Source organism: Phyllobates terribilis, unplaced genomic scaffold (genome assembly GCF_046119375.1).
Source record: "Phyllobates terribilis strain yellow unplaced genomic scaffold, ASM4611937v1 Scaffold_414__1_contigs__length_1644244, whole genome shotgun sequence".
Lineage (NCBI taxonomy): Eukaryota > Metazoa > Chordata > Amphibia > Anura > Dendrobatidae > Phyllobates > Phyllobates terribilis.
Genome location: NW_027363174.1, coordinates 1,462,307 through 1,490,290, shown reverse-complemented (window position 1 = coordinate 1,490,290; position 27,984 = coordinate 1,462,307). Strand labels below are relative to the sequence as shown.

Genomic DNA, 27,984 nt, shown 5'->3' with positions numbered 1-27,984 from the left:
ATTAGTCTGTGGCATTCTTTTAAACTGTTGCTTATGGCGGTCTCTGTGAGCTTCTCAGTGACATTCAGCCATCCAGGTATCCCGCCTGCAGTAGACGGAATGTGGCAATGGAACGCTGGCTGCGCGTGTCATAATAGGCTCTGAGCCTTTATATACCTGCGCACAGCAGCAGCCACCTTCAGTCTGCTGCTGGACAGCCAGCAGCAGCAGCAGCAGGAGAGGTAATTAATCAGCAACCCTCCTGCTAAGGGTAGACAGCTGCTCGTTCCACCCCCCCCCCCGCCTTAATTGGTTCTCCTCCCTTCCAACGGTGTTGAGGCGGGTGGGAACAGCCGGGGGTTGAGGGTACTGTGCTAAAAGAGGTGGAGTTATGCAGATCTAAAACGCGTGGATTGCAGCAGCAGCAAGCCGAAAAGTGCAGGCATGTGAGGGATCTAGAGGTTGACAGCATGTCTTCTTAGCGGGAGTCCAGGTGGCCTTCTCCACAAATGGACTTTTCAGAATCCTTGGGTGGCACCGTAGTCGGAAACCAATTCTGGTTATCGCTTCTCGGCCTTTTGGCTAAGATCAAGTGTAGTATCTGTTCTTATCAGTTTAATATCTGATACGTCCCCTATCTGGGGACCATATATTAAATGGATTTTTAGAACAGGGAGATGGAAAAAGAGCTTGCTCTGTCCACTCCACGCATTGACCTGGTATTGCAGTATCTCCAGGACCGGTGCACCCCTTCTTTAATGCAGTTTCTAAAATCAGAAAGAATTGAATTCAATGCTTTTTGTTCATTTTGCTTGTTTGTCGGATTTTGGGATGGACTCTTTGGCTTTGCTTTTCTTCTCCTCATTGGATTTTTCATGTTAAAATTTGCAGAAGCCAGATGACAAGCTCATTTTGGTTCAACTTCAGCAACTGTGCATTGCATTGCCATGTAATGTAATGTAATGCAATGCTATCTATCTAGCTCTCCCTCTATACTTCCTTTTGGATAAATAGACATATTAGGCAAGCATTTTGGAGCTTTCACCTAAATAACTACAGGTGGTGAGATAAGCTGCACAATATAATTGACCTTTCAGTATATTGTTGCACACACACCATCTATTTAGCAAATGCCCTTGTTATCAACAGCAGCCTTTTAAACTCACCTGAGCTAACAGGTATGTGAGCTGGTTACTCTGCTGCGCTTAAAATTTCTTTTTTGGTTTGCTACAATGCCTTTTCTGAAACGTTGTCTCCCTCTGCTGGAACACTGACTTCTTTCATTTAATGCCTGCAGACTATAAAAGAGAAACCAACCCAAAAAGTTTGGTTGATTAGTCTGTGGCATTCTTTTAAACTGTTGCTTATGGCGGTCTCTGTGAGCTTCTCAGTGACATTCAGCCATCCAGGTATCCCGCCTGCAGTAGACGGAATGTGGCAATGGAACGCTGGCTGCGCGTGTCATAATAGGCTCTGAGCCTTTATATACCTGCGCACAGCAGCAGCCACCTTCAGTCTGCTGCTGGACAGCCAGCAGCAGCAGCAGCAGCAGGAGAGGTAATTAATCAGCAACCCTCCTGCTAAGGGTAGACAGCTGCTCGTTCCACCCCCCCCCCCGCCTTAATTGGTTCTCCTCCCTTCCAACGGTGTTGAGGCGGGTGGGAACAGCCGGGGGTTGAGGGTACTGTGCTAAAAGAGGTGGAGTTATGCAGATCTAAAACGCGTGGATTGCAGCAGCAGCAAGCCGAAAAGTGCAGGCATGTGAGGGATCTAGAGGTTGACAGCATGTCTTCTTAACGGGAGTCCAGGTGGCCATCTCCACAAATGGACTTTTCAGAATCCTTGGGTGGCACCGTAGTCGGAAACCAATTCTGGTTATCGCTTCTCGGCCTTTTGGCTAAGATCAAGTGTAGTATCTGTTCTTATCAGTTTAATATCTGATACGTCCCCTATCTGGGGACCATATATTAAATGGATTTTTAGAACAGGGAGATGGAAAAAGAGCTTGCTCTGTCCACTCCACGCATTGACCTGGTATTGCAGTATCTCCAGGACCGGTGCACCCCTTCTTTAATGCAGTTTCTAAAATCAGAAAGAATTGAATTCAATGCTTTTTGTTCATTTTGCTTGTTTGTCGGATTTTGGGATGGACTCTTTGGCTTTGCTTTTCTTCTCCTCATTGGATTTTTCATGTTAAAAGTTGCAGAAGCCAGATGACAAGCTCATTTTGGTTCAACTTCAGCAACTGTGCATTGCATTGCCATGTAATGTAATGTAATGCAATGCTATCTATCTAGCTCTCCCTCTATACTTCCTTTTGGATAAACAGACATATTAGGCAAGCATTTTGGAGCTTTCACCTAAATAACTACAGGTGGTGAGATAAGCTGCACAATATAATTGACCTTTCAGTATATCATTGCACACACACCATCTATTTAGCAAATGCCCTTGTTATCAACAGCAGCCTTTTAAACTCACCTGAGCTAACAGGTATGTGAGCTGGTTACTCTGCTGCGCTTAAAATTTCTTTTTTGGTTTGCTACAATGCCTTTTCTGAAACGTTGTCTCCCTCTGCTGGAACACTGACTTCTTTCATTTAATGCCTGCAGACTATAAAAGAGAAACCAACCCAAAAAGTTTGGTTAATTAGTCTGTGGCATTCTTTTAAACTGTTGCTTATGGCGGTCTCTGTGAGCTTCTCAGTGACATTCAGCCATCCAGGTATCCCGCCTGCAGTAGACGGAATGTGGCAATGGAACGCTGGCTGCGCGTGTCATAATAGGCTCTGAGCCTTTATATACCTGCGCACAGCAGCAGCCACCTTCAGTCTGCTGCTGGACAGCCAGCAGCAGCAGGAGAGGTAATTAATCAGCAACCCTCCTGCTAAGGGTAGACAGCTGCTCGTTCCACCCCCCCCCCGCCTTAATTGGTTCTCCTCCCTTCCAACGGTGTTGAGGCGGGTGGGAACAGCCGGGGGTTGAGGGTACTGTGCTAAAAGAGGTGGAGTTATGCAGATCTAAAACGTGTGGATTGCAGCAGCAGCAAGCCGAAAAGTGCAGGCATGTGAGGGATCTAGAGGTTGACAGCATGTCTTCTTAACGGGAGTCCAGGTGGCCATCTCCACAAATGGACTTTTCAGAATCCTTGGGTGGCACCGTAGTCGGAAACCAATTCTGGTTATCGCTTCTCGGCCTTTTGGCTAAGATCAAGTGTAGTATCTGTTCTTATCAGTTTAATATCTGATACGTCCCCTATCTGGGGACCATATATTAAATGGATTTTTAGAACAGTGAGATGGAAAAAGAGCTTGCTCTGTCCACTCCACGCATTGACCTGGTATTGCAGTATCTCCAGGACCGGTGCACCCCTTCTTTAATGCAGTTTCTAAAATCAGAAAGAATTGAATTCAATGCTTTTTGTTCATTTTGCTTGTTTGTCGGATTTTGGGATGGACTCTTTGGCTTTGCTTTTCTTCTCCTCATTGGATTTTTCATGTTAAAAGTTGCAGAAGCCAGATGACAAGCTCATTTTGGTTCAACTTCAGCAACTGTGCATTGCATTGCCATGTAATGTAATGTAATGCAATGCTATCTATCTAGCTCTCCCTCTATACTTCCTTTTGGATAAACAGACATATTAGGCAAGCATTTTGGAGCTTTCACCTAAATAACTACAGGTGGTGAGATAAGCTGCACAATATAATTGACCTTTCAGTATATTGTTGCACACACACCATCTATTTAGCAAATGCCCTTGTTATCAACAGCAGCCTTTTAAACTCACCTGAGCTAACAGGTATGTGAGCTGGTTACTCTGCTGCGCTTAAAATTTCTTTTTTGGTTTGCTACAATGCCTTTTCTGAAACGTTGTCTCCCTCTGCTGGAACACTGACTTCTTTCATTTAATGCCTGCAGACTATAAAAGAGAAACCAACCCAAAAAGTTTGGTTGATTAGTCTGTGGCATTCTTTTAAACTGTTGCTTATGGCGGTCTCTGTGAGCTTATCAGTGACATTCAGCCATCCAGGTATCCCGCCTGCAGTAGACGGAATGTGGCAATGGAACGCTGGCTGCGCGTGTCATAATAGGCTCTGAGCCTTTATATACCTGCGCACAGCAGCAGCCACCTTCAGTCTGCTGCTGGACAGCCAGCAGCAGCAGCAGCAGGAGAGGTAATTAATCAGCAACCCTCCTGCTAAGGGTAGACAGCTGCTCGTTCCACCCCCCCCCCGCCTTAATTGGTTCTCCTCCCTTCCAACGGTGTTGAGGCGGGTGGGAACAGCCGGGGGTTGAGGGTACTGTGCTAAAAGAGGTGGAGTTATGCAGATCTAAAACGCGTGGATTGCAGCAGCAGCAAGCCGAAAAGTGCAGGCATGTGAGGGATCTAGAGGTTGACAGCATGTCTTCTTAACGGGAGTCCAGGTGGCCATCTCCACAAATGGACTTTTCAGAATCCTTGGGTGGCACCGTAGTCGGAAACCAATTCTGGTTATCGCTTCTCGGCCTTTTGGCTAAGATCAAGTGTAGTATCTGTTCTTATCAGTTTAATATCTGATACGTCCCCTATCTGGGGACCATATATTAAATGGATTTTTAGAACAGGGAGATGGAAAAAGAGCTTGCTCTGTCCACTCCACGCATTGACCTGGTATTGCAGTATCTCCAGGACCGGTGCACCCCTTCTTTAATGCAGTTTCTAAAATCAGAAAGAATTGAATTCAATGCTTTTTGTTCATTTTGCTTGTTTGTCGGATTTTGGGATGGACTCTTTGGCTTTGCTTTTCTTCTCCTCATTGGATTTTTCATGTTAAAAGTTGCAGAAGCCAGATGACAAGCTCATTTTGGTTCAACTTCAGCAACTGTGCATTGCATTGCCATTTAATGTAATGTAATGCAATGCTATCTATCTAGCTCTCCCTCTATACTTCCTTTTGGATAAACAGACATATTAGGCAAGCATTTTGGAGCTTTCACCTAAATAACTACAGGTGGTGAGATAAGCTGCACAATATAATTGACCTTTCAGTATATTGTTGCACACACACCATCTATTTAGCAAATGCCCTTGTTATCAACAGCAGCCTTTTAAACTCACCTGAGCTAACAGGTATGTGAGCTGGTTACTCTGCTGCGCTTAAAATTTCTTTTTTGGTTTGCTACAATGCCTTTTCTGAAACGTTGTCTCCCTCTGCTGGAACACTGACTTCTTTCATTTAATGCCTGCAGACTATAAAAGAGAAACCAACCCAAAAAGTTTGGTTGATTAGTCTGTGGCATTCTTTTAAACTGTTGCTTATGGCGGTCTCTGTGAGCTTCTCAGTGACATTCAGCCATCCAGGTATCCCGCCTGCAGTAGACGGAATGTGGCAATGGAACGCTGGCTGCGCGTGTCATAATAGGCTCTGAGCCTTTATATACCTGCGCACAGCAGCAGCCACCTTCAGTCTGCTGCTGGACAGCCAGCAGCAGCAGCAGCAGGAGAGGTAATTAATCAGCAACCCTCCTGCTAAGGGTAGACAGCTGCTCGTTCCACCCCCCCCCCCCGCCTTAATTGGTTCTCCTCCCTTCCAACGGTGTTGAGGCGGGTGGGAACAGCCGGGGGTTGAGGGTACTGTGCTAAAAGAGGTGGAGTTATGCAGATCTAAAACGCGTGGATTGCAGCAGCAGCAAGCCGAAAAGTGCAGGCATGTGAGGGATCTAGAGGTTGACAGCATGTCTTCTTAACGGGAGTCCAGGTGGCCATCTCCACAAATGGACTTTTCAGAATCCTTGGGTGGCACCGTAGTCGGAAACCAATTCTGGTTATCGCTTCTCGGCCTTTTGGCTAAGATCAAGTGTAGTATCTGTTCTTATCAGTTTAATATCTGATACGTCCCCTATCTGGGGACCATATATTAAATGGATTTTTAGAACAGGGAGATGGAAAAAGAGCTTGCTCTGTCCACTCCACGCATTGACCTGGTATTGCAGTATCTCCAGGACCGGTGCACCCCTTCTTTAATGCAGTTTCTAAAATCAGAAAGAATTGAATTCAATGCTTTTTGTTCATTTTGCTTGTTTGTCGGATTTTGGGATGGACTCTTTGGCTTTGCTTTTCTTCTCCTCATTGGATTTTTCATGTTAAAAGTTGCAGAAGCCAGATGACAAGCTCATTTTGGTTCTACTTCAGCAACTGTGCATTGCATTGCCATGTAATGTAATGTAATGCAATGCTATCTATCTAGCTCTCCCTCTATACTTCCTTTTGGATAAACAGACATATTAGGCAAGCATTTTGGAGCTTTCACCTAAATAACTACAGGTGGTGAGATAAGCTGCACAATATAATTGACCTTTCAGTATATTGTTGCACACACACCATCTATTTAGCAAATGCCCTTGTTATCAACAGCAGCCTTTTAAACTCACCTGAGCTAACAGGTATGTGAGCTGGTTACTCTGCTGCGCTTAAAATTTCTTTTTTGGTTTGCTACAATGCCTTTTCTGAAACGTTGTCTCCCTCTGCTGGAACACTGACTTCTTTCATTTAATGCCTGCAGACTATAAAAGAGAAACCAACCCAAAAAGTTTGGTTGATTAGTCTGTGGCATTCTTTTAAACTGTTGCTTATGGCGGTCTCTGTGAGCTTCTCAGTGACATTCAGCCATCCAGGTATCCCGCCTGCAGTAGACGGAATGTGGCAATGGAACGCTGGCTGCGCGTGTCATAATAGGCTCTGAGCCTTTATATACCTGCGCACAGCAGCAGCCACCTTCAGTCTGCTGCTGGACAGCCAGCAGCAGCAGCAGCAGGAGAGGTAATTAATCAGCAACCCTCCTGCTAAGGGTAGACAGCTGCTCATTCCACCCCCCCCCCGCCTTAATTGGTTCTCCTCCCTTCCAACGGTGTTGAGGCGGGTGGGAACAGCCGGGGGTTGAGGGTACTGTGCTAAAAGAGGTGGAGTTATGCAGATCTAAAACGCGTGGATTGCAGCAGCAGCAAGCCGAAAAGTGCAGGCATGTGAGGGATCTAGAGGTTGACAGCATGTCTTCTTAACGGGAGTCCAGGTGGCCATCTCCACAAATGGACTTTTCAGAATCCTTGGGTGGCACCGTAGTCGGAAACCAATTCTGGTTATCGCTTCTCGGCCTTTTGGCTAACATCAAGTGTAGTATCTGTTCTTTTAAGAACACAAGAGCTACGATCTACACTTGACGAGAGCGATCGAACTCGGAAGGAGAAGAGCTTCGGAGCCCAGCTGACATCGGAGAAGGAAGGCGGATATCGGTGGGAGGAAGAAGCTCTAAAGAATCCAGAAGAAGACGAAGACTCGGAGAAGAATCGGGCTGTCCTGTGGAATCTTCGAGGAAGAAAATCATCGAGACAAAGACCTTTCGGGGAATTTGTCCAGAACACGACGGGAGAAGAATCTGCATAGCTCCACCCATTCCGGGAAGAGTTCCAGATCCAGCTCCAAGAAGTAACTGCAGGAGGAAAGCCATGGCAAGCGCTGCGAGGAAGGCTGAAAAGAAGAGCCTGGAGCAGGGGACAGCCAGGAGGGCCCAGCCAGGAGCCGATTCTGACCCCAAGGACTCTGCCTCCACGACTGGCCAGCAGAAGGGACCCCAGAAGCCCCGCCACGAAGCTCCAGCCCTGGAGCCATGGATGCGGCAGACGGTGGCCCTGAAGCTGAAGGAAGTGGATGGGAGGGTGCCGGACATGTCCTCGGACGTGTTCTGCCAGAAGATGCTGCTGGATCGAGGCTTCTCCAGGTCGGACACCCTCAGCATCCAGACCTTCTTGACGGGGATCTTCTTCGTCACCTTCGCCACTGTGAACACCTGCAGGAGGTTCTGGGAAATGGTAAGCGCAAAAGGACCGGATAATTCTTTCTTTGCCTTTACAGGTAGCTGCCCTATCCAGAGGGACGAAAGGAGGATCACGGTCTCCATGCGCAACCCGCACACCCCAGGCCAAGACATCTGTACCTTCCTGAGACGCTTCTGTTTGGTTGTGAAGGAACCCTCTCACATCCTGAATGGACTCGGCTTCTGGACAGGTAAGTGGTCGGTGACCGTTAGACTTCACAGGGTCCTGGCGTACTCAGACGGACTTCGGCACCTGCCCCCGACATTCTCCCTGGGCAACTCCTACGGCCTCATCTATTACCCGGACATGCCGCGGAACTGCAGGAGATGCGGCAAGAACGGCCACGAGATGAAGGACTGCAAGGAGGATGCCTGCAGGATTTGTCGAGTGACGGGACACAGCTCGAAGGACTGCCCGAAGAAGACGTCCTGCAACCTGTGTGGGCTGGCGGCTCATCTATACAAGGATTGCCCCAAGCGTGAGAGATCCTGGGCATCGGTGGTTGCGACGACCCCAGCTCCGGAGGACAAGGCCCCGACGACCAGGCCTGTGAAGGTCAAGGACGCGACGACCAAGGCCCCAGCGGCCAAGGCCGAGACGACCAAGGCCAAAGCGGTCAAGGAGTCGGTGGCCAAAGCCCCAGCGACGGTCCCAACAGCTCCGAAGCAGAAGAAAAAGTCAAAGGAGGGTAAGAGTTCTGTCACCCCTCTCTCGATCCCTCCCCCTGCCACCCCCGTCCAATCCCCCCCCACCCCGGCCACCCCTGCTGAGGATTCCACTTCCTCTTCCTTCTTCCCCTACTCCTCAGCAGGTGTCCTTTCCCCTGCCCCGGCAGCCACTCTCCCTCCCCAGACCATGGTAGCGGTGGAATTAACCTTTCCTCCACCCGCCGCTATCTATTCCGAGGAGGATTTTCCCCTTCTTGTCTCCCCAGTTCCAACCCGGGGAAAGAGGAAGGTGGAGGACAGCCCTGCTACTGAATCCTCCAAAAAGAAGATTCTGGATTTCGTAGGCGAAAAGGAGGATACCCTCCCTGAGCCAGAAGAGATGGAGCACATGGTTGAGACCCTGGTGGCCGAGCCAGAAGAGGAGGAACTGGTGGTCGCCGAGATCGAGGCCGCGCTGCTTGACCAGATGGAGGAAGAGGGCCTGCTGGTGATCCCGTCACCAGCAGTCAACACCGACGAGGGACCACCCGACCGGAGTGGTAACTAAGGTGTATTGCCTGCGCTAACTTTTTCTTTTTTCCCTACATGATGGCTAATATTAACTTATTTTCCATTAATGTCAGGAGCATCAAGGACAAGTTCAGACGTCAGACTATTTATGCCTTCCTTACTTCCCAGTTGTGTGATGTTTATATGTTGCAGGAATGTTCCCTTCCCTCCTCTAGGTCCTTCAAACATCTGGCCAGGGAGTGGTCCCACGGTCCATCCTACTGGTCCGGTGGGGGTGACTGCAAGTCTGCGGGGGTCGCAATTCTGATCAGGGGGGGCGCATTCACGCTTGAGTCCGTCCAGGAGCTCATCTGCGGCAGGGCTCTTGTTGTAGATGGCAACTGGGCAGGAGAACCTGTCAGGTTCATCAACGTGTATGCGTCCCCACTGAAGAATGAGCGTTTGGAGCTTTTCCAGACCCTGCGGCTTCAGCTTGCCACCACCAGGACCTTAGTGATGGCCGGGGATTTCAACTGCCCCATCGAGGAGGATGGTCGTAGTTCTGGCACATCTGCCAAGTTGGACATCACGTCCAAGCTGCTCATCGAGATGGTAACCGAGGCCTCTCTTCAGGACGTGGTGGGCTCCATGGGGAGAGGCTCCACGAACTATTCGTGGAGCCGACCCGATGGCTCACTCCGCTCCAGGATTGACTTTGTGTTCACCTCTCGGGCAGTCAGGCAGAGTAGGCACTCGATGGTCCCCTGCTTCTTCTCCGACCACAGAGCCATTCACTTACAAGGTGTCCTCGGCGACGGTTTTCCGTCCGGCCCCGGCTCCTGGAAGCTGAATTGTGCTCTGCTGGCTCAGGATGAAGTCGTGGAGGAGCTGAGAGCAGCCTACGCAATGTGGCAGTCCTACAAGGGTAGCTTCCAAACAGTCTCTGATTGGTGGGAATATGTTAAAGTTGAGTTTCGCTGTTTCTTTCAGGCCAAGGGTCGACAACAGGCGTGTGAGAAGAGGAGGGACTTCAGAGGGCTGCAGCGCGAGCTGCGGTCGCTGCAGGACCTTCTTCACTGCGGCTGGGACGTGAGGGAGGAGCTGGAGGAGACCAAGAAGAGCCTGAAAAGGCACTTTGAGGAGGAGTCCAAGCGAATCGTCTTCCGTTCCAAAGTGGAGAATCTGGAGAAGGGTGAGAAATGTAACTCATTCTTTTTCAGGAAACTTCATGCCGGTCACACGCCCCTGAACGAGCTGCGAGACGAGAGCGGAAACATGCGACGTGGGAAGGAGGACGTGATGAGGGTCGTCAGCGACTTCTACAGCGAACTCTACTCCCACAAGACTACCGACCCCGACGCTGCTGATAAGTTCCTGTCAGGTATCACTAACCATCTTGATCCTGCAGGCACGGCAGCCTTGGACAAACCTCTGATGGTGGGCGAATTGCTCTCTGCCGCTAAATCCTTTAGGACCGGCAGGACCCCGGGCAGTGATGGTCTTCCAGCGGAGCTCTATGTAGCGCTGGGAGACCTCATCTGTCCGGACCTGTTGGACCTGTACGAGGAGATGGTGGTGGAGGGTAGAATGCCTCCATCTTTGAGGGAAGGAATGGTCACGATCCTGTACAAGCGGAAGGGAGAGAGGTGCGACCTGAGGAATTGGCGTCCCATCACTCTGCTCAACGTGGACTACAAGATCCTGGCCAAGACGATGGCGACACGACTTAAGACGGTCATCGGACGGATCATCCACCCGGACCAGACCTGCGGCATCCCTGGACGTCGCATCGCAGACAGCCTCGCTCTCGTGCGGGACACGGTCGAGTACATCAAGGTCCGCCGCGCACACGCGGCCCTGGTCTCCTTGGATCAGGAGAAGGCCTTCGACCGGGTTTCCCACGAGTTCATGGGCCGAGCTCTGCACCGGTTAGGTTTGGGTAACATGTTTTGTTCGTATGTCCGTCTGATGTATTTTGATATCCACAGCTCGGTGTTGGTGAACGGCTGGAAGACTGACCCCTTCCCTGTCCTCTCTGGGGTCAGACAAGGCTGCCCTCTATCACCTCTTCTTTTTGTTTGTGTTATAGAACTCTTCGCAGAGGCTATCCGGCAGAATGGAGAGATCAGAGGGATCACCGCACCGGGTCCGGGACGACACGAGGTCAAGTGCTCGCTCTACATGGACGACGTCACCGTCTTCTGCGCTGATCGTGGTTCAGTCGACGCCCTCGTCCAGACGTGTGAGAGGTTCGGCCGGGCTTCAGGGGCCAAAGTCAACTGCAGGAAGTCGGAAGCCATGCTCTTCGGGGATTGGCAGCCGGCCTCCTCCGCCCCCTTCCCCTTCAACATTCAACCGGATTTCCTCAAGGTGCTGGGAGTCTGGTTCGGGAAGGAAGGAGCGGCCCTCAAGTCCTGGCAAGAACGCTTGGCCAAAGTGAAGCAACGGATCGGACTCTGGAGCCTCAGACACCTCACTTGTGAGGGTAAGGCACTCGTCCTGCGTAATGAGGTCCTGCCCGTCTTGCAGTACACGGCGCAGGCCTGGCCCCCACACGTCACTGTGTGCAGGGCCATTACCAGGACAGTGTTTCACTTTGTCTGGGGATCCAAGATGGACAGAGTCAGGCGGGCCGTCATGTACAAGGAGCCTCGCAAGGGTGGGAAGGGCGTTCCAGATATCCCCACCCTCCTGCGATCCTCTTTTGTGTGTGATTGTGTCCGCCGGACTTTGCAAGTCAAGAATGGCTCAGCGGGCAGGTCCATGTCTCGCTTCTTCCTGCTTCCTCTTTGGAGGCGACTCGGCTGGGACAAGTGGGACAGCTCCTTCCCCTACAACTGGACGACGCCATGGTTCTACGGAGACGTCGTTCGATTTGTGGGGGAACATCAACTGGAGGGACTCAAGCCCGACTTGTGGAAGCCCAAAACTATCCACAAGCTCATCAGAGCCAAGGATGACGTGGAGAACATCACAGGACTTCACCAGGACACGCTGGAGACTGTGTGGACAAATGTGTCGTCTGACAGGCTGACCAACGGGCACAAGGACTTGTCGTGGATGGCGATTCAGGGCGGACTGCCCGTCCGGTCATTCATGCATGCCCGGAACCTGTGCAAGACCCGGTACTGTCCAAGGTGCCCCTTCGTGGAGGAAACATCTTTGCACACTTTTTGGGACTGCGGATTTGCACAGCGCCTGTTGACTGCCCTTGAGGACGACCTGAGGAACTCTGTCCCCAGGGCGAGCCTATCGCACCATTCTGTGCTTTACGGACTCTTCCCTGGGGTTCATACCGTCGGAGCCATCCAGGAGGCTTGGCGCCTTATGAACTGCTTCAAGGATGCCGTTTGGGTCGCCAGGAACCGGCTCATCTTGAGGAGGGAGAGGATGTCCATCCAGGACTGCCGCAGGCTGATCCACAGCCTGCTCAGAGACTATTCCATCGTGGACGGTCCGGAGGATGAGGATGAGGACTAAACCCCTCCTCCCCCTCTCCCCTTATGTGTCTTGTCTTTCAATAAAGCTTCGGGCCTGTGATTTTCCCCTCCCCATCCCCTTTTTCAAAATCCCCATCCCTTATCACGATTCGTCGTACTGTATTGATTGACATGCTTTTTCTTTCAGATTGAGTGTTTTGTGTAGCATAGGGGTGTGATGTGTCTAGTTAGTGCGTCGTATCCTCATGCTATGTAAATATGATGTAGAATTCTGTGTGTACTGGGCTGCGGCACTGTACACTGTCTGTTAACTTATTTTTTGTGCTAATAAAAGATATATTCAATCAAAAAAAATCTGTTCTTATCAGTTTAATATCTGATACGTCCCCTATCTGGGGACCATATATTAAATGGATTTTTAGAACAGGGAGATGGAAAAAGAGCTTGCTCTGTCCACTCCACGCATTGACCTGGTATTGCAGTATCTCCAGGACCGGTGCACCCCTTCTTTAATGCAGTTTCTAAAATCAGAAAGAATTGAATTCAATGCTTTTTGTTCATTTTGCTTGTTTGTCGGATTTTGGGATGGACTCTTTGGCTTTGCTTTTCTTCTCCTCATTGGATTTTTCAGGTTAAAAGTTGCAGAAGCCAGATGACAAGCTCATTTTGGTTCAACTTCAGCAACTGTGCATTGCATTGCCATGTAATGTAATGTAATGCAATGCTATTTATCTAGCTCTCCCTCTATACTTCCTTTTGGATAAACAGACATATTAGGCAAGCATTTTGGAGCTTTCACCTAAATAACTACAGGTGGTGAGATAAGCTGCACAATATAATTGACCTTTCAGTATATTGTTGCACACACACCATCTATTTAGCAAATGCCCTTGTTATCAACAGCAGCCTTTTAAACTCACCTGAGCTAACAGGTATGTGAGCTGGTTACTCTGCTGCGCTTAAAATTTCTTTTTTGGTTTGCTACAATGCCTTTTCTGAAACGTTGTCTCCCTCTGCTGGAACACTGACTTCTTTCATTTAATGCCTGCAGACTATAAAAGAGAAACCAACCCAAAAAGTTTGGTTGATTAGTCTGTGGCATTCTTTTAAACTGTTGCTTATGGCGGTCTCTGTGAGCTTCTCAGTGACATTCAGCCATCCAGGTATCCCGCCTGCAGTAGACGGAATGTGGCAATGGAACGCTGGCTGCGCGTGTCATAACAGGCTCTGAGCCTTTATATACCTGCGCACAGCAGCAGCCACCTTCAGTCTGCTGCTGGACAGCCAGCAGCAGCAGCAGCAGGAGAGGTAATTAATCAGCAACCCTCCTGCTAAGGGTAGACAGCTGCTCGTTCCACCCCCCCCCCCCGCCTTAATTGGTTCTCCTCCCTTCCAACGGTGTTGAGGCGGGTGGGAACAGCCGGGGGTTGAGGGTACTGTGCTAAAAGAGGTGGAGTTATGCAGATCTAAAACGCGTGGATTGCAGCAGCAGCAAGCCGAAAAGTGCAGGCATGTGAGGGATCTAGAGGTTGACAGCATGTCTTCTTAACGGGAGTCCAGGTGGCCTTCTCCACAAATGGACTTTTCAGAATCCTTGGGTGGCACCGTAGTCGGAAACCAATTCTGGTTATCGCTTCTCGGCCTTTTGGCTAAGATCAAGTGTAGTATCTGTTCTTATCAGTTTAATATCTGATACGTCCCCTATCTGGGGACCATATATTAAATGGATTTTTAGAACAGGGAGATGGAAAAAGAGCTTGCTCTGTCCACTCCACGCATTGACCTGGTATTGCAGTATCTCCAGGACCGGTGCACCCCTTCTTTAATGCAGTTTCTAAAATCAGAAAGAATTGAATTCAATGCTTTTTGTTCATTTTGCTTGTTTGTCGGATTTTGGGATGGACTCTTTGGCTTTGCTTTTCTTCTCCTCATTGGATTTTTCATGTTAAAAGTTGCAGAAGCCAGATGACAAGCTCATTTTGGTTCAACTTCAGCAACTGTGCATTGCATTGCCATGTAATGTAATGTAATGCAATGCTATCTATCTAGCTCTCCCTCTATACTTCCTTTTGGATAAACAGACATATTAGGCAAGCATTTTGGAGCTTTCACCTAAATAACTACAGGTGGTGAGATAAGCTGCACAATATAATTGACCTTTCAGTATATTGTTGCACACACACCATCTATTTAGCAAATGCCCTTGTTATCAACAGCAGCCTTTTAAACTCACCTGAGCTAACAGGTATGTGAGCTGGTTACTCTGCTGCGCTTAAAATTTCTTTTTTGGTTTGCTACAATGCCTTTTCTGAAACGTTGTCTCCCTCTGCTGGAACACTGACTTCTTTCATTTAATGCCTGCAGACTATAAAAGAGAAACCAACCCAAAAAGTTTGGTTGATTAGTCTGTGGCATTCTTTTAAACTGTTGTTTATGGCGATCTCTGTGAGCTTCTCAGTGACATTCAGCCATCCAGGTATCCCGCCTGCAGTAGACGGAATGTGGCAATGGAACGCTGGCTGCGCGTGTCATAATAGGCTCTGAGCCTTTATATACCTGCGCACAGCAGCAGCCACCTTCAGTCTGCTGCTGGACAGCCAGCAGCAGCAGCAGCAGCAGGAGAGGTAATTAATCAGCAACCCTCCTGCTAAGGGTAGACAGCTGCTCGTTCCACCCCCCCCCCGCCTTAATTGGTTCTCCTCCCTTCCAACGGTGTTGAGGCGGGTGGGAACAGCCGGGGGTTGAGGGTACTGTGCTAAAAGAGGTGGAGTTATGCAGATCTAAAACGCGTGGATTGCAGCAGCAGCAAGCCGAAAAGTGCAGGCATGTGAGGGATCTAGAGGTTGACAGCATGTCTTCTTAACGGGAGTCCAGGTGGCCATCTCCACAAATGGACTTTTCAGAATCCTTGGGTGGCACCGTAGTCGGAAACCAATTCTGGTTATCGCTTCTCTGCCTTTTGGCTAAGATCAAGTGTAGTATCTGTTCTTATCAGTTTAATATCTGATACGTCCCCTATCTGGGGACCATATATTAAATGGATTTTTGGAACAAGGAGATGGAAAAAGAGCTTGCTCTGTCCACTCCACGCATTGACCTGGTATTGCAGTATCTCCAGGACCGGTGCACCCCTTCTTTAATGCAGTTTCTAAAATCAGAAAGAATTGAATTCAATGCTTTTTGTTCATTTTGCTTGTTTGTCGGATTTTGGGATGGACTCTTTGGCTTTGCTTTTCTTCTCCTCATTGGATTTTTCATGTTAAAAGTTGCAGAAGCCAGATGACAAGCTCATTTTGGTTCAACTTCAGCAACTGTGCATTGCATTGCCATGTAATGTAATGTAATGCAATGCTATCTATCTAGCTCTCCCTCTATACTTCCTTTTGGATAAACAGACATATTAGGCAAGCATTTTGGAGCTTTCACCTAAATAACTACAGGTGGTGAGATAAGCTGCACAATATAATTGACCTTTCAGTATATTGTTGCACACACACCATCTATTTAGCAAATGCCCTTGTTATCAACAGCAGCCTTTTAAACTCACCTGAGCTAACAGGTATGTGAGCTGGTTACTCTGCTGCGCTTAAAATTTCTTTTTTGGTTTGCTACAATGCCTTTTCTGAAACGTTGTCTCCCTCTGCTGGAACACTGACTTCTTTCATTTAATGCCTGCAGACTATAAAAGAGAAACCAACCCAAAAAGTTTGGTTAATTAGTCTGTGGCATTCTTTTAAACTGTTGCTTATGGCGGTCTCTGTGAGCTTCTCAGTGACATTCAGCCATCCAGGTATCCCGCCTGCAGTAGACGGAATGTGGCAATGGAACGCTGGCTGCGCGTGTCATAATAGGCTCTGAGCCTTTATATACCTGCGCACAGCAGCAGCCACCTTCAGTCTGCTGCTGGACAGCCAGCAGCAGCAGCAGCAGGAGAGGTAATTAATCAGCAACCCTCCTGCTAAGGGTAGACAGCTGCTCGTTCCACCCCCCCCCCCCGCCTTAATTGGTTCTCCTCCCTTCCAACGGTGTTGAGGCGGGTGGGAACAGCCGGGGGTTGAGGGTACTGTGCTAAAAGAGGTGGAGTTATGCAGATCTAAAACGCGTGGATTGCAGCAGCAGCAAGCCGAAAAGTGCAGGCATGTGAGGGATCTAGAGGTTGACAGCATGTCTTCTTAACGGGAGTCCAGGTGGCCATCTCCACAAATGGACTTTTCAGAATCCTTGGGTGGCACCGTAGTCGGAAACGAATTCTGGTTATCGCTTCTCGGCCTTTTGGCTAAGATCAAGTGTAGTATCTGTTCTTATCAGTTTAATATCTGATATGTCCCCTATCTGGGGACCATATATTAAATGGATTTTTAGAACAGGGAGATGGAAAAAGAGCTTGCTCTGTCCACTCCACGCATTGACCTGGTATTGCAGTATCTCCAGGACCGGTGCACCCCTTCTTTAATGCAGTTTCTAAAATCAGAAAGAATTGAATTCAATGCTTTTTGTTCATTTTGCTTGTTTGTCGGATTTTGGGATGGACTCTTTGGCTTTGCTTTTCTTCTCCTCATTGGATTTTTCATGTTAAAAGTTGCAGAAGCCAGATGACAAGCTCATTTTGGTTCAACTTCAGCAACTGTGCATTGCATTGCCATGTAATGTAATGTAATGCAATGCTATCTATCTAGCTCTCCCTCTATACTTCCTTTTGGATAAACAGACATATTAGGCAAGCATTTTGGAGCTTTCACCTAAATAACTACAGGTGGTGAGATAAGCTGCACAATATAATTGACCTTTCAGTATATTGTTGCACACACACCATCTATTTAGCAAATGCCCTTGTTATCAACAGCAGCCTTTTAAACTCACCTGAGCTAACAGGTATGTGAGCTGGTTACTCTGCTGCGCTTAAAATTTCTTTTTTGGTTTGCTACAATGCCTTTTCTGAAACGTTGTCTCCCTCTGCTGGAACACTGACTTCTTTCATTTAATGCCTGCAGACTATAAAAGAGAAACCAACCCAAAAAGTTTGGTTGATTAGTCTGTGGCATTCTTTTAAACTGTTGTTTATGGCGATCTCTGTGAGCTTCTCAGTGACATTCAGCCATCCAGGTATCCCGCCTGCAGTAGACGGAATGTGGCAATGGAACGCTGGCTGCGCGTGTCATAATAGGCTCTGAGCCTTTATATACCTGCGCACAGCAGCAGCCACCTTCAGTCTGCTGCTGGACAGCCAGCAGCAGCAGCAGCAGCAGGAGAGGTAATTAATCAGCAACCCTCCTGCTAAGGGTAGACAGCTGCTCGTTCCACCCCCCCCCGCCTTAATTGGTTCTCCTCCCTTCCAACGGTGTTGAGGCGGGTGGGAACAGCCGGGGGTTGAGGGTACTGTGCTAAAAGAGGTGGAGTTATGCAGATCTAAAACGCGTGGATTGCAGCAGCAGCAAGCCGAAAAGTGCAGGCATGTGAGGGATCTAGAGGTTGACAGCATGTCTTCTTAACGGGAGTCCAGGTGGCCATCTCCACAAATGGACTTTTCAGAATCCTTGGGTGGCACCGTAGTCGGAAACCAATTCTGGTTATCGCTTCTCGGCCTTTTGGCTAAGATCAAGTGTAGTATCTGTTCTTATCAGTTTAATATCTGATACGTCCCCTATCTGGGGACCATATATTAAATGGATTTTTGGAACAAGGAGATGGAAAAAGAGCTTGCTCTGTCCACTCCACGCATTGACCTGGTATTGCAGTATCTCCAGGACCGGTGCACCCCTTCTTTAATGCAGTTTCTAAAATCAGAAAGAATTGAATTCAATGCTTTTTGTTCATTTTGCTTGTTTGTCGGATTTTGGGATGGACTCTTTGGCTTTGCTTTTCTTCTCCTCATTGGATTTTTCATGTTAAAAGTTGCAGAAGCCAGATGACAAGCTCATTTTGGTTCAACTTCAGCAACTGTGCATTGCATTGCCATGTAATGTAATGTAATGCAATGCTATCTATCTAGCTCTCCCTCTATACTTCCTTTTGGATAAACAGACATATTAGGCAAGCATTTTGGAGCTTTCACCTAAATAACTACAGGTGGTGAGATAAGCTGCACAATATAATTGACCTTTCAGTATATTGTTGCACACACACCATCTATTTAGCAAATGCCCTTGTTATCAACAGCAGCCTTTTAAACTCACCTGAGCTAACAGGTATGTGAGCTGGTTACTCTGCTGCGCTTAAAATTTCTTTTTTGGTTTGCTACAATGCCTTTTCTGAAACGTTGTCTCCCTCTGCTGGAACACTGACTTCTTTCATTTAATGCCTGCAGACTATAAAAGAGAAACCAACCCAAAAAGTTTGGTTAATTAGTCTGTGGCATTCTTTTAAACTGTTGCTTATGGCGGTCTCTGTGAGCTTCTCAGTGACATTCAGCCATCCAGGTATCCCGCCTGCAGTAGACGGAATGTGGCAATGGAACGCTGGCTGCGCGTGTCATAATAGGCTCTGAGCCTTTATATACCTGCGCACAGCAGCAGCCACCTTCAGTCTGCTGCTGGACAGCCAGCAGCAGCAGCAGCAGGAGAGGTAATTAATCAGCAACCCTCCTGCTAAGGGTAGACAGCTGCTCGTTCCACCCCCCCCCCCGCCTTAATTGGTTCTCCTCCCTTCCAACGGTGTTGAGGCGGGTGGGAACAGCCGGGGGTTGAGGGTACTGTGCTAAAAGAGGTGGAGTTATGCAGATCTAAAACGCGTGGATTGCAGCAGCAGCAAGCCGAAAAGTGCAGGCATGTGAGGGATCTAGAGGTTGACAGCATGTCTTCTTAACGGGAGTCCAGGTGGCCATCTCCACAAATGGACTTTTCAGAATCCTTGGGTGGCACCGTAGTCGGAAACGAATTCTGGTTATCGCTTCTCGGCCTTTTGGCTAAGATCAAGTGTAGTATCTGTTCTTATCAGTTTAATATCTGATATGTCCCCTATCTGGGGACCATATATTAAATGGATTTTTAGAACAGGGAGATGGAAAAAGAGCTTGCTCTGTCCACTCCACGCATTGACCTGGTATTGCAGTATCTCCAGGACCGGTGCACCCCTTCTTTAATGCAGTTTCTAAAATCAGAAAGAATTGAATTCAATGCTTTTTGTTCATTTTGCTTGTTTGTCGGATTTTGGGATGGACTCTTTGGCTTTGCTTTTCTTCTCCTCATTGGATTTTTCATGTTAAAAGTTGCAGAAGCCTGATGACAAGCTCATTTTGGTTCAACTTCAGCAACTGTGCATTGCATTGCCATGTAATGTAATGTAATGCAATGCTATCTATCTAGCTCTCCCTCCATACTTCCTTTTGGATAAACAGACATATTAGGCAAGCATTTTGGAGCTTTCACCTAAATAACTACAGGTGGTGAGATAAGCTGCACAATATAATTGACCTTTCAGTATATTGTTGCACACACACCATCTATTTAGCAAATGCCCTTGTTATCAACAGCAGCCTTTTAAACTCACCTGAGCTAACAGGTATGTGAGCTGGTTACTTTGCTGCGCTTAAAATTTCTTTTTTGGTTTGCTACAATGCCTTTTCTGAAACGTTGTCTCCCTCTGCTGGAACACTGACTTCTTTCATTTAATGCCTGCAGACTATAAAAGAGAAACCAACCCAAAAAGTTTGGTTGATTAGTCTGTGGCATTCTTTTAAACTGTTGCTTATGGCGGTCTCTGTGAGCTTCTCAGTGACATTCAGCCATCCAGGTATCCCGCCTGCAGTAGACGGAATGTGGCAATGGAACGCTGGCTGCGCGTGTCATAATAGGCTCTGAGCCTTTATATACCTGCGCACAGCAGCAGCCACCTTCAGTCTGCTGCTGGACAGCCAGCAGCAGCAGCAGCAGGAGAGGTAATTAATCAGCAACCCTCCTGCTAAGGGTAGACAGCTGCTCGTTCCACCCCCCCCCGCCTTAATTGGTTCTCCTCCCTTCCAACGGTGTTGAGGCGGGTGGGAACAGCCGGGGGTTGAGGGTACTGTGCTAAAAGAGGTGGAGTTATGCAGATCTAAAACGCGTGGATTGCAGCAGCAGCAAGCCGAAAAGTGCAGGCATGTGAGGGATCTAGAGGTTGACAGCATGTCTTCTTAACGGGAGTCCAGGTGGCCATCTCCACAAATGGACTTTTCAGAATCCTTGGGTGGCACCGTAGTCGGAAACCAATTCTGGTTATCGCTTCTCGGCCTTTTGGCTAAGATCTTGTATCTGGTCAGAAGGATCCTAGAGTGTCTCCCCCTCGGCCTTGCAGCATCGCCACTTAGGTGGCTTAAGCTGCCTGCTGCTATTGGGGGGGGTCCAGAGGAAACGAGAGGTGATAATGGGCGTCAAGATTCGCTATGCCGGGACCGATGATATTCGGGTCAAAAATGCTTTTCGCATTGATATTGAGGAGTCAAGGAGGAATTTCTTTAACCTGCGGTTCTTGGTGGAAGTCGTCATCTTCAAGATTTTGAATGTTGGTCATGGAGACATCATTTGTCTACAGGAGTTCCCAAAGAATGGCCGGTACGTTTTGGTCCTTGATCGTATGGCAGCTTGCCAGAATCTTTTCAAGACTCTAAAGGATCAGCAAGCCTTGGATCATCCGGCTCTTGAAGGGCTTACATTCACGGTATTGTATACTAAGGGGGAAGTGCCAGTTGTTGTGTTTATGCACAACCCCCTTGTGGATGTGGAGGACATTACTAGATTCCTGAACCGTCATTGCAGCTATGTGTCCTACTCACACAAGGTGAGGAATGAGGTGGGCTTGTGGACTGGCAAACACAAGTTTTTTGTACGGTTCCAGGAAGACCCCCAGGGACCTGGGGGTATCCACTACCCTCCCCTCAGTTTTGCCATCGGGAGGGATAGAGGGTATATGTATTTTCCCGGTGCTCCGCGTTTTTGCAGGAAGTGTAAATCCTTTGGACACTACCAAGAGGACTGCACGGTGGAGAAGTTTTGTGGGAAATGCAATAAAGAGGGTCATCTGGCAATGGAATGTACTAACTCCATGGTCTGTAATGCGTGTGGGGAGGAGGGACACGCTTTCAAGGACTGTCCCCATCGTTCCAGGTCATATGCAGAGGCCGTGTCCCCACGTCCTAGTACTGCCGCCACTATTGGTGAGGCGATTGAGGCAGTAAGGGACTTCATGGAAGTGATGGAGGAAGCACCTGATCCTGCTGGTGGAAGCGCTGTTGAGATGTGACGCGCCCCCTGGGACATATTCCTTTTTGAGGGGAATACCCGGCACCGGATCAGATGGGGGGTTGTAGTCTCCGAGCGGCTGTGACCCGGCCCGTGCCCAGGGCGTCAAGCTCAGTGTGATGTGGCAGTTCTACAGATGTTACTAAAGTTCTTTTGTGTCGACTACGCCACCCGTTGTGATGCGGTCACTGTGGCCGCCGCTGCAGCAGGGTCCGCTGAGGCTGATGGTGGGTGCGCAGCTTGGTGAGATAACCCCCAACGGGAGGGGTATAGCCTCAGAGGGGACAGGTGCAGAGGATGGGGGTTGTGGTGGTGCGGTGCAGCCGGCAATGAAGACAGAGTCGGGTTGTGCAGTTAAGGGTGTTTACTTACTGCAGATGTTGTACTGGTCACTCCAGCTGCGAGTGACCACCCGAGCCGTGCTGCGTCCACCAGGTCCTGGATCCAGCCAACCCCCAAACAAGTCCGGAGCGTGGCCCTGAGCTCTCCCTCTGTCCTTTCTTCAGCCGTCCCCACCAGTGATCCACCTAGGTCCAGCTCCCTCGGGCCTTCTGTTGGGACACCCTTGGCCCTGGGTTCCCTGACCCTTCATGTGGTGTGCCTTCGGGGTGGATGTGATGGGTGACCGTGGCAGACGCTGCCCACGGTCTCCGGTCTCTGGCTGGGGAATGTTTTTACCCCCACCAGCTTGGGTTCCGGTACCCTTTTGCTGACTCCTCACCCGGTGCTCTAATTTGGGTTCTTGGGTCCCTTCAGTCTTCCCCCTCTGGGTCTTTCTCTGCTCCACTCTCTCTCTCTCCAGGGCTGCTGTTTCCTTCTCTCTGCCGATTTGTTCTCTGCATCAGACAGGCTCCTCTCCAACTGACTTGTTCTCTACAACTGACCCTGATCTTAGTTGGTGCCCTCCTTATATATCCCTCTATGTGTGAGCTCAGGTGACCAGCACCCAATGAGCTCCTATCACTACCCAGACTGCTCCCCCTATCTGCCCCTACACTACATGGGATGTTCCACCCCCCTCCCACTCCAGCCAGGAACAGGCTCGGTCGTACCTGCACATTTCTAAGTGGGAGTACCGTCGGCCTGCTCCTCTGAAATGGGATGTATGTAGTGCATGCAGTCTATCTGAGCTCAGTTCCACACTCCATCCTTACCCGGGAGTGGAATATCACACCTCTGGGTTGAGGTGCAATACCCCTGTAGCAGCCGAATCCTCAGGGTGCTACATTCCCCCCTGGTAAATCACAGCACATCCTCGGGCTGTAAGACATAAAACACCAAAAACATACATTTTTTTTTTTCATATAAACATAATAAAACATATAAAACAACATATATTAGCAGCAATAAACTTTTCATATTAACATTCTCGTAGACTTCTCTTGTCTCTGGTTCCTCCTCCGGACACTGTGCAACGTGTGCCCGGGAAAAGCGCGACAGTCTCTTAGAAAAACTGGTCTTCCTATAAAACCGGTAGGGGGCACTTTAGGAAGCGCAACTATATACAGGGGAAATTGGCCGCTCTCAGTCCTCGGCCAGGTAGAGGAAAGGGAATGGCTGCTCACAGTCCTCAGCCTGGTATGGATACGGGATAAAGGGTTAAACGGGTAAACTGTTCACTGGTCCCAACGGGGACTATTTTAGCAGCAACGGTTCACTGTGCCCCGACGGGCAACTATATACAGTCTCTACTCCCGTCCTCAACGACGGCTCCCTCCTGCTTTTTCTTGGTGATACGGTGTTGCTTCAGACCCGTCCGGGTCCTCTGGCTCCTCCTCCCCGCACTGCAACTCCTCCTCCGTCAGGCGGTGTACGTGGAGGGCGTAAGGTCCTTTGGCACACTTGTGCCGGGTGAAAGTGACTTCGTCTCCGACGTAGAGGTCACGGCCTTTGTGACCTTCCGGCAGGTGGGACTCGACGTCTCTGCGGGTCACAAAAACGTCACCGCGGTTGTTACGGTCCCGAATAAAGCCCCACCCATGCTGCGGGTTGAACTTTATCACCGTCCCGATGGTGCGGGGACAGTGCGCTGCACGGGGGTTCCTCCTAGTCCGGCTCTTCTGCTCCGCGCTCCGGATTTGGGCCTGTTGTTCTCTGACCCGCCTCTCCTCCCGTTCTCTCGCAAACTCTGCTAGCTGCTGACGACAACACTCAGTACGCTCAGCGGCGACTGCCCGAGTTTCTCCGGTGAACCCCATCAAATCTTCTCCCGTGGGGTCCCACACGAATTGGGCTTCTTCTAGAGGAGGCGAGACCCGAGTCACGGGCTTCGGAGCCGGGATCAGGGGCTCACACAAGGGCCCTAGTCTCTGTTGCCGCTCCAGCTCACAAAACTCCTCGGGCCAGATAAAGGGACGCCCGTCCGGCCATGTGAGCTGGCTGAAGAGGTCCTTTCCCAAACTCGGCACCCTTGGTTTTACGGGCGCGGGCGCGGTGGTGGTGGCGCCCGGGTTGCCCAGGCCTTGCGGCCAGGCCTGGGGCACCTGGAAGGTGAAGGGCACCGTTAGGACGGCGGCGCCCTGGGCTACCTGGCCTTGCGACCAGGCCGGAGGCTCCGCGGAGGTAGGGGGCGCTGTTGGTGATGCGGGGCCCGGGAGTACTGGGCCTTGCGACCAGGCCGGAGGCTCTTCCTGCTTGGTCACGCTCCGGGTCGGTGCGTGTGACGTCACAGGGGTCGCGGCGGCGGCTTCCGGTCGGGGCCTAGTCATTAGCGGTGACATGGCGGTTACGGGCACGGACGGGGGACTTTCGGGCTCTGCGACGGGGAACCGGGGCAGGTGGGCGGTCTCCCGGTATGGGGTATAAGCGTCCCCTTTACCTGCCTTCATACGTTCGGCTCCCTTCTCAGCGCCGTCTCCGACCTTGGGTCCTCCCGCGTCATCCGTAGAGGCAGTTGGTGTCCTCTCCCAGGGGAGCATGCTCCGTGGACGGGTTCCAGCTTGCTGGGCCATCTCCCGGCTCCACTCCGCCAGTATCTCACGCTGTACCCGGGCCATCCTCCTTGCGAGGCCCTCCAAGGCAGTTTGTGCACACTCCCGGTCTCGGGGGAGCTGCGCTAAGATCTCCGCTAGACCTAGCGGGGTTGTGGACTCTAGCAGGCTCCTGACCATCGGGTCGGTGCTGCTCTGCTCTTCTTCCGGCAGGCTCCTGGCCAGCGGGCCGGTGCTGCTCTGCCCTCCTTCCTCGGTCTCTAGCAGACTCCTGGCCAGCGGGCCGGTGCTGTTCTGCTTTCTCTCCATCTCCGGGTAAGCTCCTCCGCTACTCCTCGTTAGACCTCTTGCCTCCGGGTGCGCTCGCTCCAGACTTCTGCTCCAGGCGACACCCATCTTTTCTCTTCTCTTTCGTCTCCTCCCACTTCGAGGGCGGTCCCGGGGCAACTCGGTAACTGTCAGCTCCAGGGGTAGTTCTTTCACGCTGACAGACACCTCTAGCATCACAGTCTCTGTTGGTGGGGGCGGTTTCCACTTTTGGCGCCACTTTCTGTCCTCGCCCACGATGGGAGGCGGCCTCCTGCCCTCCTTTGGCACGCCCATAATGGCGTCCGCTGCTCTTCCAAGGCGGGAAATCTTCGGATTTGGCGGGAAGCGTCGCCCAGTGGCGGGAAACTCTGCAGATCGCGGGAACAAGCTGGAAATGGCAGACAATCGGCGGGAAACGACCTGTGATGGGGTCCGATGGCGTGGACCCTCCGGAACCGGCGGGAGACTTCTTTCTGAGGTAAACTTGCACTTTTCTTCAGGCACGCAGTACCCGGTTGTTGCGGGCACGTAATCCTGCCGACTACGCCAAAGTTGACGCGCCCCCTGGGACATATTCCTTTTTGAGGGGAATACCCGGCACCGGATCAGATGGGGGGTTGTAGTCTCCGAGCGGCTGTGACCCGGCCCGTGCCCAGGGCGTCAAGCTCAGTGTGATGTGGCAGTTCTACAGATGTTACTAAAGTTCTTTTGTGTCGACTACGCCACCCGTTGTGATGCGGTCACTGTGGCCGCCGCTGCAGCAGGGTCCGCTGAGGCTGATGGTGGGTGCGCAGCTTGGTGAGATAACCCCCAACGGGAGGGGTATAGCCTCAGAGGGGACAGGTGCAGAGGATGGGGGTTGTGGTGGTGCGGTGCAGCCGGCAATGAAGACAGAGTCGGGTTGTGCAGTTAAGGGTGTTTACTTACTGCAGATGTTGTACTGGTCACTCCAGCTGCGAGTGACCACCCGAGCCGTGCTGCGTCCACCAGGTCCTGGATCCAGCCAACCCCCAAACAAGTCCGGAGCGTGGCCCTGAGCTCTCCCTCTGTCCTTTCTTCAGCCGTCCCCACCAGTGATCCACCTAGGTCCAGCTCCCTCGGGCCTTCTGTTGGGACACCCTTGGCCCTGGGTTCCCTGACCCTTCATGTGGTGTGCCTTCGGGGTGGATGTGATGGGTGACCGTGGCAGACGCTGCCCACGGTCTCCGGTCTCTGGCTGGGGAATGTTTTTACCCCCACCAGCTTGGGTTCCGGTACCCTTTTGCTGACTCCTCACCCGGTGCTCTAATTTGGGTTCTTGGGTCCCTTCAGTCTTCCCCCTCTGGGTCTTTCTCTGCTCCACTCTCTCTCTCTCCAGGGCTGCTGTTTCCTTCTCTCTGCCGATTTGTTCTCTGCATCAGACAGGCTCCTCTCCAACTGACTTGTTCTCTACAACTGACCCTGATCTTAGTTGGTGCCCTCCTTATATATCCCTCTATGTGTGAGCTCAGGTGACCAGCACCCAATGAGCTCCTATCACTACCCAGACTGCTCCCCCTATCTGCCCCTACACTACATGGGATGTTCCACCCCCCTCCCACTCCAGCCAGGAACAGGCTCGGTCGTACCTGCACATTTCTAAGTGGGAGTACCGTCGGCCTGCTCCTCTGAAATGGGATGTATGTAGTGCATGCAGTCTATCTGAGCTCAGTTCCACACTCCATCCTTACCCGGGAGTGGAATATCACACCTCTGGGTTGAGGTGCAATACCCCTGTAGCAGCCGAATCCTCAGGGTGCTACAGATGGAGCCTGCAGATATGTCAATTCTGCTTGATGTGAGTGGTGAGGGAGAAGTGAGCGGTTCACTCTCCACAACGCCGGTGTTGGCTTTGGAAAGCTCAGAGGCCATTCAAGAAGGTGGTGGTGGCCAGGGTGACTTCACCGGGGCTGTGGTGAGGCCCCCTGATGAGGACTCTGATGTGTCTTCTGCAAAGAAGTTCCGACCAGATATTTCACCTGCCAGTATTGGGAGCATCAGCCCCTTAAGTGATAGGAGCTATCCCGAGAGCTACAGTGCCTCTCCTAGGAGGTCTTTTTTGGAGGAGGGGGCCAGCATTCTGTGCTTAACATCAGGAATCGAGTTTCAAGACGAGAAAGGTTGACTCTTCGGTGGGGGGTATGTTCTTTTTTACCAAATATGGTTAAAAAATGGGCTCCAACGTGGGCTGTAGTGTACTGTTAGTAAATGTAAGGCTTATAAAATCTAAGCCTAGAAGATTGGCTATACTGGAAGAACTAAAAAATCTTGGAGCAAATATCTACTGTCTGCAAGAGTGCGGAATTGAAGAGTCACCTCCTGAAAAGGACTGGGTATATGGGCATAGCATTTGGTCAGGTTCAATGACAAACAAAAATGATGGTGTGGGGATTTTTTTGGGGAATAGGGATTTAAGTTTTGAAAATTATATGGTGGTGGAGCCAGGTCGTTGTATAATGGCAGTGGTTAAGGGGAGAGGGTGGAGGGTGAAAATTGTTAACGTGTATTGTCCAATTAACAAAGGGGATAGGTTAGCATTATTAGAGAAAATACGTTTTTTTTTGCCTGGAAGGATTCCAATATTATTAGTTGGTGATTTCAATTGTGTTTCTGAAGGGGAAATTGATGTCACGGGTAAGGTCCTTAATCAAATTACATCTGATTTTTCTTTTTTAGATGCAGCGGAATTTTTGAGTAAGCCACCACCGGCCACATATAGAGCTGATAGGGGAGGAATAGTGTCCAGGATTGACCGCATGCTGTATACAAATAGAGGTTTGGTGTGTAAATTTTTTAAACAGCATGTTTTTTCTTTCACAGACCATGAATGTTTGTGGGGTATGTTTGAAGGTGATAAAAAAATGGTGCATGGTGTTGGGGTATGGAAGCTAAATGTTAGGTTGTTAGAGGATGTTAGGGTTATGAGAGACTTCGAAAGTAAGTATGAATGGTGGAGGTCTAGGAAAAATAATTTTGTGGATGTGACTGTATGGTGGGATTGGGTGAAAGTGGAAATTAAGAATTTTTTTAGGAGGTGGGGTTATAAAAAAGCAGCAATTGAAAGAGGCAGATTTAAAGATTTAAATATG

At 50.0% G+C, this 27,984-nt stretch overlaps 11 non-coding genes and 1 pseudogene across 11 annotated transcripts; all 12 read left to right on the top strand.

Moving 5' to 3' along the window:
* The first annotated feature begins 541 nt into the window (after positions 1-541).
* On the top strand, positions 542-732 carry LOC141225907 (U2 spliceosomal RNA). Its single transcript, XR_012293139.1, has one exon. It is a non-coding gene; the product is annotated as a U2 spliceosomal RNA (small nuclear RNA).
* Positions 733-1,856: 1,124 nt separating this feature from the next.
* Positions 1,857-2,047, top strand: LOC141225906 (U2 spliceosomal RNA). Its single transcript, XR_012293138.1, has one exon. It is a non-coding gene; the product is annotated as a U2 spliceosomal RNA (small nuclear RNA).
* A 1,114-nt stretch (positions 2,048-3,161) lies between these two features.
* On the top strand, positions 3,162-3,352 carry LOC141226169 (U2 spliceosomal RNA). Its single transcript, XR_012293395.1, has one exon. It is a non-coding gene; the product is annotated as a U2 spliceosomal RNA (small nuclear RNA).
* Positions 3,353-4,472: 1,120 nt separating this feature from the next.
* Positions 4,473-4,663, top strand: LOC141225905 (U2 spliceosomal RNA). The gene has a single exon (XR_012293137.1). It is a non-coding gene; the product is annotated as a U2 spliceosomal RNA (small nuclear RNA).
* A 1,122-nt stretch (positions 4,664-5,785) lies between these two features.
* Positions 5,786-5,976, top strand: LOC141225904 (U2 spliceosomal RNA). Its single transcript, XR_012293136.1, has one exon. It is a non-coding gene; the product is annotated as a U2 spliceosomal RNA (small nuclear RNA).
* Positions 5,977-7,096: 1,120 nt separating this feature from the next.
* On the top strand, positions 7,097-7,174 carry LOC141226368 (U2 spliceosomal RNA; annotated as a pseudogene).
* A 5,564-nt stretch (positions 7,175-12,738) lies between these two features.
* Positions 12,739-12,933, top strand: LOC141226267 (U2 spliceosomal RNA). The gene has a single exon (XR_012293481.1). It is a non-coding gene; the product is annotated as a U2 spliceosomal RNA (small nuclear RNA).
* Positions 12,934-14,055: 1,122 nt separating this feature from the next.
* Positions 14,056-14,246, top strand: LOC141225903 (U2 spliceosomal RNA). Its single transcript, XR_012293135.1, has one exon. It is a non-coding gene; the product is annotated as a U2 spliceosomal RNA (small nuclear RNA).
* A 1,123-nt stretch (positions 14,247-15,369) lies between these two features.
* Positions 15,370-15,560, top strand: LOC141226621 (U2 spliceosomal RNA). The gene has a single exon (XR_012293747.1). It is a non-coding gene; the product is annotated as a U2 spliceosomal RNA (small nuclear RNA).
* A 1,122-nt stretch (positions 15,561-16,682) lies between these two features.
* LOC141226551 (U2 spliceosomal RNA) lies at positions 16,683-16,873 on the top strand. The gene has a single exon (XR_012293680.1). It is a non-coding gene; the product is annotated as a U2 spliceosomal RNA (small nuclear RNA).
* A 1,122-nt stretch (positions 16,874-17,995) lies between these two features.
* Positions 17,996-18,186, top strand: LOC141225867 (U2 spliceosomal RNA). The gene has a single exon (XR_012293101.1). It is a non-coding gene; the product is annotated as a U2 spliceosomal RNA (small nuclear RNA).
* Positions 18,187-19,307: 1,121 nt separating this feature from the next.
* Positions 19,308-19,498, top strand: LOC141226540 (U2 spliceosomal RNA). Its single transcript, XR_012293669.1, has one exon. It is a non-coding gene; the product is annotated as a U2 spliceosomal RNA (small nuclear RNA).
* Positions 19,499-27,984: the final 8,486 nt, after the last annotated feature.